This window comes from Haemaphysalis longicornis, unplaced genomic scaffold, assembly GCF_048455015.1.
Source record: "Haemaphysalis longicornis isolate Haplotype H1 unplaced genomic scaffold, Haemaphysalis longicornis Haplotype H1 scaffold_13, whole genome shotgun sequence".
NCBI lineage: Eukaryota > Metazoa > Arthropoda > Arachnida > Ixodida > Ixodidae > Haemaphysalis > Haemaphysalis longicornis.
The window spans coordinates 2,688,939-2,699,922 of NW_027526233.1; the positions used below are offsets into that span (position 1 = coordinate 2,688,939).

At 48.7% G+C, this 10,984-nt stretch overlaps 1 long non-coding RNA gene across 1 annotated transcript; it reads left to right on the forward strand.

Moving 5' to 3' along the window:
• The first annotated feature begins 364 nt into the window (after positions 1-364).
• On the forward strand, positions 365-10,492 carry LOC144163983 (uncharacterized). The gene is made up of 3 exons (XR_013320978.1): positions 365-771; positions 1,347-1,478; positions 10,430-10,492. It is a non-coding gene; the product is annotated as an uncharacterized LOC144163983 (long non-coding RNA).
• The last annotated feature ends 492 nt before the right edge of the window (positions 10,493-10,984 follow it).

The window sequence follows — 10,984 nt, forward strand, 5'->3', positions numbered from 1 at the left end:
ACAGAGTCGTAGTGCTGCTAGCCATGCATTTTCCGTACCACTTTATAGCCACTTTACTCAAATTTGTTTGCTCATGTTTTATTACCAGCCCTTTCCCGGAAATAATCAGAGCGTTCTGTCTTTTAGATCGCAAACTTGCTTGCCGAAAAATTCACCCATTTTATCCTGCTTTTAAAGCGCAGCTGTACTAATTTCGTCCGGCGGTTTTGCGGGGGATCCGCAAGTTAACATTTTCACCATAGAAACACCCCCGGCGGCGCACTCCTCGTGGCGTATCGCGTGATTCACCGGACCCGCTCTCGGTGCTGCGCACAAGGCCCCATTTAGCAGTTCTGCTCACATCGCGGGCGCTCCCGTGGCGGCGGTGACGGAGCGGCCGCTCAACTGATCGGCAGCCGACCAAACAAGCAGCCTCCCACGCATGCGCCACTTGGACTTCTCGGACGATGTGACCCATCTTGCGCTGCGTTCGCCGCGAAAGAAAAACGCCGCTTTATCCGAGAATGAAAGCGAAGCCGGCCCTCTGTTTGTGAGCGTTGGACGCTACCGAACCGCTTTGAACTGGGTTCGGCCACGCAGCTACATCGAAGGTTAAGCAAGCGATACGAAGACTGAACCAGCCTGGCGATACTTTTGCTTTGCATATCCAAGGTTAGCTGAGCCAAGTCCCATTTTTGTTTTATTTCCCCTACAAGGGAACACCAGCCATCTCGGTGGACAAAGGCATCACGACATCAGCAGCACCCAAGATCCTGACGACGTTCCTGAGCGGTAACACGCGATCATGATTGTTCTACACTTGGTTCCTTCGGAATTGATTTGTGGCTAGATAGATAGACTCTTACAGATAAGCGAGCGTGTCATGCTTGTTTCATGAAGTCTTGGTTGATGGTTAAGAGCGTAGCTCTAGGTCACGTCCTAGACGATTCTTCTTTGATCAACAATCTTCTTATTCAATTACTATGTTGTCACAAATAAGAGCACCCGACACAATTGCACTGAAATTACACCCCACGGCATTTTAGTCTTCTACGCTTTACGGTTGCACGCAGCATTGTTGACTACTGCTTCGCCGCTTGTGTTTTCCATATGCGTACTGAAAAAACTCTGTAATAGGAACACCTTTCGCCACCTTTCCCCAGATAACAATACGAAAAGAACATGGGGACGAATTTATGCATATATAAGGATGTTGTGTTTATTCTATATTCTCAACTTCGTAATGGCTTCTCCATCAGCGCTGAGATTACCATGTGACATCTCCGAACGCATTGTGGCCTTCATATCGCCAGCTAGCTTTCTAATAAAGTCACCCACATTACCCTGCGTTTATTTCCCCTACACAGGAGCACCGACTATCCCGGTGGACAAAGGCATCGAGACATCAGCTGCACTCACGATGCCGACGACGCCGGACCTGCCGACGACGCCGACGACGCCGGACCTGCCGACGACGCCGACGACGCCGATGCCGACAGGTTCAGAACTTTTGTGCACTTGGTTCTGCGTGAAGGGATTTGTGGGATGCATTCATTTTACTTAAAACAAATTGTTTCCAGACAGCAATTCGATCCCTCGGCGAAGCTTGACTTGAGTGCTGGTTTTCGCATCGCGCACAAAGAAATCACAACTGTGGCTAAATGTCTTCATCAAAAGTTAAAGCGTGACGAAGGATAAAACGTACGTTCGGTTTTTGCCAAACTTTTACTGATTCTGGTGCCGTCCGTTACAACACCATACAAAATTTCCTATGGCGCCTACAGAACAAAACCAAAACTGGTAGTTTTCCTGAAAAAGCTTCTTCGGTGATGCCTCTTGCGATAGACATCACCATTGTTGCGTTTGCGAGGAGCTGGACGCTATAAAAAAGATCTCCAATGGACAAAACGTATGAGGGCGGAGTGGATAAGGAAACTGAAATCCTTGTTCCTCAAAATGTCCATACGTCTGAAAATACTTCCAATACCGGCATTATTTTTTCCGTAGGCTAAGGCTGTTGTAGCATTTAGGAAACATTTAAGAAACATTTTATAGCTTAAAAACTACACATTTTCATGCCTCCAAATTAAGCAGTATATGCACTGTCTGGTTCTGGTGTTTCTGAGGTCTCAAATTGCCCCAAACGCACTGAAAAAGAATTCTGCTTGAAACAAACGTTCTAGGGCAAAAGGGTTTAAGCGATGACTTCGTTGATCGAATACATAGGTGGAAATAATATGATCGAGAGAGAAGTCGGGGTGAAATGCGGGCAGGTTGTAACTCCCCGCACAAGTCACAAAGAGATTGAGGGAAGAATGACGTGTAGGCGCGATCGTGTAGGTGCGATCAGATTATAAAACCGAGGCCTCTCTTTCCGACATACGTTAGGAGTGGTCAGAAGACTGAATTCCACAGGGCACTGAGCCCCGCTAGTGTTCAAGGTCGTTGAATGGGCTACAGTGCACCCCTCACCGCCTTCGGTAGCTGGCCACACATTTCGCTGAGAATTGACTGAAGGGACTCTGAGGGGGGAAGTTTCCGTCCTTTCCACATGCAGTTTAGCGTTGATTCGGTGCTGAAAGGTTTCCTAATTACGGAGAAATGGCTAACCAAATAACGAAAATTTCTTCCTCGTTCCCCTCCCACTCGGTCAGTGACGACTGCAGCTGCTTCGGCCGCTGTTTGCGTCACAGTAAACTGAAAGCAAGTCGGGAAAGCCGTGATGTATAGCGGTATAGAAGCAACTTAATGCAACTCTACCACGTACTGAGTGGTAGGCTCAGCATTGATCAGATTTTCTCGAAATGCCACGTCCTTTATTCTTTGGACCACAAAGTACATTGCTCATTACTCCAGCCTGTTCTGCCTCCATCATAAAAGCGGCCGCCGCGGCCGGGAATGGAACCCGCGACCTCGTGCACAGCAGCGCAACGCCTTAGCCACTGAGCCACCGTGGCGAGGAAGTCTTGCGAATCGAAGAAACAAACGGAACCCCTGAAAAATTAGGTTGGTGAAAAACCATAATCTCCTAAAATGCCCAGTCTGTGCAACTTGGCGGTTGTCATCAAGCCCAAGACCACGATAAGACTCAGAATCTCTGGGAGGGAAATTGTGAGAAGCATTAGGGAAGCCCGGAGTGCGCAACTACGTGAATTGCCACTAATAAGAATGCATGAACAACAGGACATAATCATGGCATGTACCTGCCACAAAGAGGACGCAGTCGAACTCTCTAAAATTCAACACATCCACCTAGCTAGACAGGAGGTAGAAGGCATCGCATTCCCCAAGCTACCGACCGACCTGTGTAGGGGAATTATCCACGGTGTCAGTCCCCAGGCTAGCAACGGCGAGTTTGAAAGAGAAATCAAAGATCTGGGATTGAACATCTTAGGCGCCAGGAGACTGGGAAACGCTAATTCCGCCATGATCGTCTTCGCTTAGTACACGGTTCCGTACACAGTGACATACGAATTGTCTAGAAAAGAGATGCTGAATCTACAGGAAAACCGGACCGGCGTGCCTTGATTGTGGGGGATCGGGGCACAGAGAAGCTGTTTGCCCAAAACCAAGAGGTTTGCCTGCGCCTTTTGTGAGCAGCCCAGTCGCACAGACGAACACCCATGTACTCCCGTATGCGCGCTATTCAAGGGACCCCATCAAACCTACGCAAAGGAATGTCCACTCAAACTCTTCCACCCCTACAAGCGGTCGAAGACTGCAAACGGTGAACACAAGAACGAAAAGAATGGCGAAGGGAGAAGCCAATCGAGGGGAAGGCAACAGGTGCGGTTGAGGACTCCCACATCGACGTCTACGGCGTGCGGATGCTCATCAACACGTGGCCAATCCACATCACACCGCCGGCAATCCGCCCGGGAAGCAAGGACCACGAGCTCCAACCGCGAAGGTAATGCCTGGACCGACAAACCAGAAGGCACCCTCCGGCTAGGCAAACCAAAGCAACAAAGCAGACGTCTTCGGTCCACCTGCTGCCAGGGGTGGAAACGACATCGAGTAAGGTGAGCTGTGCAGATTGGCCTCCCGTTCCGGCACACGCACAACACACTCAACACAACACACACTCAACACACAACACACCAGTTGCAGTCACTCGGAAAAGAGAAGAATACTTTTAAGGAGTAATTAGCAGACATGAAAGCACGCATTGAGGAACTCACAAAGAAGAACACTCAGCAGCACGGTATGATTGAGACCAACACAAACTCTTCCCTCCTGCAAGCGCAGCCGCAGCAACATGGGCAAGCGCAACCACACCCGCCACCTTCTCTGGGGGACATCTACCAGCAAATCATACAAGAGTTTAGAACCTTCTGAGACGAAACACAAGCTCAGCTCCAGAAGGCACAGCGAGCATTCACAGAAATGGGAGACCAAATAGCGGGAAATAGAAGATACATCCAAACGGCCATCACCGCGACACGCAGACAAATGCAGGAAAGGAAAAAAGACGCAAGGAGCCAAGATACACGCCAAATGACTGGTATTCTGATATAGACTGGATATGCCATACGCCTCTACGTTAAGAGTATGGCAGTGGAACTGACGGGGCTACGGGCGTAAACAATCTGCTCTAAGGCTCTCAACCTCTCAACAAGACAGACCCCCCGGCAGCTATTCTCCTACAATAACTGTGTGACGCCGATCAAGTTAAAGGATTACGTAACGTACCAACATGATCAGTAGACGGCCACACTAGTAGAGAAATATTACACGGTCATTTTATAAGCCCATTCGACTTGGACACCTTACAGTCATGTGAGCATCCTTCCCATCAAGGGAGGTGCAGCCGGAGTAAACATCCTCAACGTGTACAGCCCTCGAAAAGACCGTAAACCGAAAGTGTCTCAACTGATCAGGGGCTTCTTGGTGCGAGCTAAGGGAACCGCCCATTTTTGGGGGCGACTTCAACGCCCAGCACCCTTCATGGGGATACCGTAGCACTTTCCCCAATGGGAGGAAATTAGAAGAGGCGATCAACCAAGAGGGCCTGACTCTCCTGACAGGCAATAAATTTTCCGACAGGACGGGTGGTAGTGCAAGTAGAGATACATGCCCAGACCTTACACTGGTAAGGAACGTCAGAAACCCAAACTGAAAAACCTGGACCAACGTCTAGGCAGCGATTACTATATCTTTATGATGGACTTCGATAGTATTAGATGCAAAAGAAAAAAATGAGAAGCCAGAATCACTGAATGGGACAAATGGAGAGAAAGTAGAGTCAATTTGGCGATCTCTATACGAAGCGTAGAAGAATGGACGTAAACGTAGTTGAAGAGATGAAGTCACACAATAAAATTGTAAATACTACGGAGTAAATTGTAAATACCCCGGCTGTAGGTTCCCGTCTCCTGCACATATGGGAAGCTAGAAGAGCCCTCGCCAGGCGGTGCTAATGACAGAAACATAATAAGCTGAAGAGAATAGAAGTGCTCAATCGAGAAGCGGAGAGCTACGCCATCAGCCTAAGAAAACAGAACTGGAATGCACTGTGCGATCAAATTCGAGAAAACGTAAGCGTGTCAAAAACATGGAAACTGTTAAAGGCCTTGGTAGACCCGAAAAGGGGTGAGAACGGCCTCGCAAGAACGCCTAAACAAACTGATACATCTAACAGAAGGGTCAGATGAGGAGCTTATAGAGTGCTTAGACGACAGATACCTCTGTACCGATCCCCCAGAAGGGCAGCGCGAATACGAAGGTAAGCGGAACGAGGAACTAGACAGATGATAACCACTGAAGAGTTTAGAGCGGAATTAACACTCATGAAAAAAAAACGGCAGCTCCTGGACCGGACTCTGTTACAGCTGAACCACTATTCAACCTGGACGACGACACGATCGCCCAACTCGCGGAACACCTATACCTGGAATATTGGGAATTCGGTATCACACCACCAAGCTGGAATGAAGCCGAAGTCAGATTTATCCCGAAACCCAACAAGGCAATGAAGCTAGAAAACCTGAGACGAATATCGCTTACCTAATATTTAGGGAAGGTATTCGTAAGGGTAATAAACACGAGGCTAACTAAATTCCTTCAGAACTAACTTTTGGCAAACACAAAATTTGGATTGCGACCACGCATGTCCACCCAAGACATGTTGCTGTGGGTGTAAAAAGATATCCTGGAGAAGCCAACCTGGGCCCAGACTAGGTGCATCCTAGCTCTCGACTTAATGGGAACGTTCGATGATGTGCTACACAGCAGTATACCCAATGGGCTGACGGACATTGGATGCACGCAGAAGAATTACCGGTACACCAGAAGCTTTCTGACAACGCGACAAGCTACTATATCCCTGGGCAACATCGAATGGGAGCAGATAACTCTGTTGCAGGGATAGTCCGCGAGGTTCGGTTCTCTCGCCCCTTTTCAACTTAGCGATGAAACTTCTCCCCGCTGCACTGGACAGCATTCCTGGTATTCGTGACGCCATTATGCATACAAATCACGGTATGGTGCAGAACAGTGAGTGACGCGGAAGTGGAGGAGAGCTTGCAAAGGACCGCCGATGCGGTTGATGCCTTTGCTAAAAGCAGTGGTCTCAAATGCGCTTCAAAGAAGTCTGCTCTACTAATCTTAAAGAACCCCAGAAGAGGAACAAGCGATAACATCGAAGTTAACATCAATGGCGAGCTCGTCCCTCGACCCAACTGTATCAAAATACTGGGGCAACACATTGCACAAGGCACGGGAAGTGAAGCTACGCCAAAAAAACTCGGAGCAGCAACAAAACAAGTCCTCAGGATGATAAGAGGAATCAGGAATAAACGCCACGGATTTGGTGGACGGGATGCTACACGGCTAGCGCAAACTTTTATTGTGTCACCTATAATCTACACGATGGCGTAACTGCGACTCACTGGGCGAGGCAAAAAAACCAAACATTCGAATGAGAAAAGGATACAAGACAGCCGTGGGGAATCCAAACTGCACATTTCCCGTCAGACTTCTAGAGGTCGGGGGTTCATAACACAGTCGAGGAATGACAGTAAGCTCGGAAGAGAGGCGAAATTAAGCAGCAAAGCCAAACATCCAATGGAAAGTGGCTATTGGAGCAGTTAGGTATCACCATGCCCGTCGGGAAGCAAGAGCCGCTAGACGATCCTGCTCTAGACATGAGAGCAAAAATTACCATCAGTCGAATACCTAAGAATACGCACCCGATACATAACGCCGAGAGCAGGAGAGCCAGGGCCGAGTCCCTAGGGCGACTGTGGGACAGCAACCGGAGCACCCTACATGTGGACGCCGCCGGACCTCAAAAGGGAAAGATAGTAGCGGCAGTTATGACACCGGATGGAAGAGTTGTAAATTCGGCTACCCTTAAGACGAAGATCGCCACCCAGGGGAAAGAAGCAGCCATCGCCCTAGCCATCGCTTCCAACCACAGGGTAATAATTTTAGCTGTTCCGCAAGAGGCCTGAAGAGACTTCATACAGGGCAATGTCTTCAAAATCAGTCACCAGATTCTTCGTAAACACCAAATGGAAGATGTGCTCATCATGAACGCCAGGACACAAGGGCAACAAGGGGAACGAGGACGGAATGCCACAGTCCGAGGTCTTGTTATCCCGGGCGCCTTGTACCAATCCCAGTTCTTGGACACGGTGAGCGTAACCTTCACCGAATATTTAAGCATATTGAGACCTAACACAAGAACCTTTCCACCACGGGAGGAAAGCCTCACTAATGAAGAAGAGCACACTCTCAGGAGATTACAGACATACACACTACCTAAACTGGCTACACTACACTGCTGGTAGAACACGTAATATTCTTCTTTTTTCCCACACTGCTGGGAGAGGGCGGACGCGTACCACACAGACTGCTGGAATGCCAGTACATTCCAACAGTACACCCACTCACACGTCAACGCAGCAAAGGGAGGCCACCCTGCGCAGAGATCAGACTGCTTGCCAGCGATGGCTGGTGGAGAGAAACTAGCGCCGATGCAGGCCACTGCAATCCTTGAATTAAAATAGCCACCTTCGTTCCTCTCTCTTTTTTCTTTTCTTTTGAATACAGATATTTTCAATCAATCAATCAATCAATCAATCAATCAATCAATCAATCAATCAATCAATCTCCATCATAGTCCATCCGTTAAGTCAACTAACAAAAAACAACGTGCAGTTTAATTGGGGTCCAAAATAGTGTGCAGTGTTCGACGAGCTCAATAGTCGATGGCAGAGTCCACCTGTACTTGGCCAGTTTAACGAGGACGTTTACACTGAACTGAAAATGAAGGCAAGCAAGTTTGGATTAGGTGCCCCACTTGTGCAGTGGCAAAAAGGTGTGGATCGGGTTATATCTTATTGAAGGTGTATGCTGTCAAGCGCCGAAGCCAACTATTCCTCAACAGAGGAAGAATGCTTAGCTGTTTCTTGGGTCGTCACCAAATTTTCACCGTACCTATACGGGCGACATTTCAAGGTGGCTAATGACCATCCCTCTCCATGCTGGTTGGCCAACCTGAAAGGCCCATCTGGACGCCTCGCTCGCTGGAGCCTCAGGTTACAAGAGTTTGATGTTAGTGTCGTCTCCAAGGTCCGGTTGGAAACACAGTGACGCAGGTTGCCTCTCCTGCACCCCGATCGATACAATTTCTACAATGGACGATTTCTGCGGTGGGAATCTGCTTGAATAAAACGAACACAAAAGGAAGAGAGACTAACAACGACACACTGCTGATTCTCACCGAAGATATACCAACTAGCACAGACCAGAGCCATTTTGACGATTTCTGGTCGCCATAATTCCATGTGACCTTTCTCAAGACCAACGAAATGATCGAGAGCTTCGACCTCTCGTCGACTACTTCGAAGGTGACAACGTTCTAAACTGCCCTGAGGTTTCGCGCGCTGCCGTACAGCCTGTTAACTTTTAAGTAATATCAGGGGAGCGACGCCCGATTGGCATGTAACTGCCTTATCACCGTGTCAAGCACGGAAATAGCCGAGAGCACGCATTCGCGTGTAAAAATATCTGCGGTATGAGTGCCGCTTGCGGTATGAGTACAGGAACACCCCGCTCCATTTTCGTACCTGCGGCAACCGTTTCGCTAGCGGCAAAACGTAGTTACGCAGAGTAAGTGTTCCTCACGAACATGCTGGGCTCTTGTTACGAGAGAAAAAATCGGACGCTCAGTGGAGATGTTGCTGTGCTTCCAATGACCCCGGTTTTTTTTCAAACACAGTCATACAGGTACCGCGCCAGGATGGAGATCGCTCTCAAGAAAACAGCCTAGCAGACGATGATCCCACAGGGGAGGGCTTCTGCTCGTGCGCGTGCTATTCCCTATTTTGCCGCTAGACACCGTTATTGGGCGCTGGCATGCTGATCGTTCGTCGCTCCCGCGATATTATTAAAACTGTCGGAGGGTGCACATCGCTTTGCTTGTACACCAACGTCCTGTGCAAGAAAAAATTCGATGCCACAGAGAATACATGCCTGCTTGTCCCACGGAAATCATTGCAGAAAACTTTTATACGCCCTTAATGATGATCCATCATCCGGGTATCTCAGCTTTGCCCGTACACTAGCCTGCATACGCCTTGGCATTATTGGCCGAAGGTTGCTGACCGAAGAAATACGTACAGACATGCCACGACTGCAAGAGGAGCAAAACTCCGTCCGCAAAACCCGAGGCTTTACTACAACCGGTTGACCATCCAGAAATACTATTTCCACAAGTGGGTGTGAACGTGCTGCTGGAACTACCGCCGAACAATCCCCTGCAACCCGCAAACGAGCGGACTTACGGAACGGCTGAATGAGACCAGGCTCGATATGCTTTCCGTGTATGTTGGCATTGGCAAACCGGAACTGGGATGTTATACTTCCGTACGTCAGCTTCGCCTACAATACTGCGGCGCAAGAAACTCGATTCACCGCTTCCGCTTAACTCTTGGTCGAGACATTCTGACAATGTTCGACTCCATGATTTTGCTGGACGAGTGAACTGTCGCCAGCACAGACGCGCAGAAATTGCACAGTGCGAAAAGTCACATGGCGGATAGAGTGGCAGCGCATGGGGTAGCGACTAGAAAACGAGGCATGGTGGTACAATGCGAGACACAGAGAGGTTACATACCCCACAGGAGAACTCGTTTTGGTGTGGAGCTCCATTCGCCGGAGGAGTCCCTACGAAATATTGCTGCCTCGTTTCTTTGGTCCCTACAAAGTTCTGCGTCAGACAAGCGACGTCAGCACCAAAGCTTTTCCTGGGAGAGCTGTGCGTCCTCCTCGTACTACGACACAGTCCGACGTTGTTCACGTCGCACGAATGAAGCCTTACTACACCCAAGCGGCTTCTTATTGAACTGCTGCTTGCCCCGTGGCCTTCTGAACGAGGCATCGGGACGATGCATTTACAGGGGCGGGGTAGTGACGCAGTTCGTTCTCCGCGCTCTCTACCCAGGGTCCTCTTCCGCGGTCGAGCGTCGGTCGACTACCGGAACGCCGGGAACTACACGCAGAGAAGGTAAGGTGTAAACACGGTACTTCTTGTGCCTTGTTCTGACTGTCAGCTTAGTGCTGTCTGTAGGTCCTTTTGGCCTAGTAAACATGTTATCAGAGCAAAAGTTAGTCGTATTTATTTCAACATATTTGATATTCTGGGGACAGAGGCAAAAAGCCTAACTGGGCGTGACTAGGCCTGTGCTCCTTATGCAGCTCAGCCAGCAGTTGCAATGTAAATTCATATACATTAACGAAACAATTTGGCAGATTCATTCAAAGAAGATAAAGGGAAACGGTTTTATACAAGAGCACTTCTATGGCAGAATTAGCCGTCATTATACATTGAACGATACAGGCATAAGTACGTTCGAAGAAAGCACACTTTTCTGGCACGGTTAGCCATAATTGATACATTCAACTGACAACAATATTTGTGTTCATAATAAAATCAATTAAAAAGCAATTTCGCGGCATGCTTAGCCTTATCAATCTATCGAACCAAACAGGCATAAGT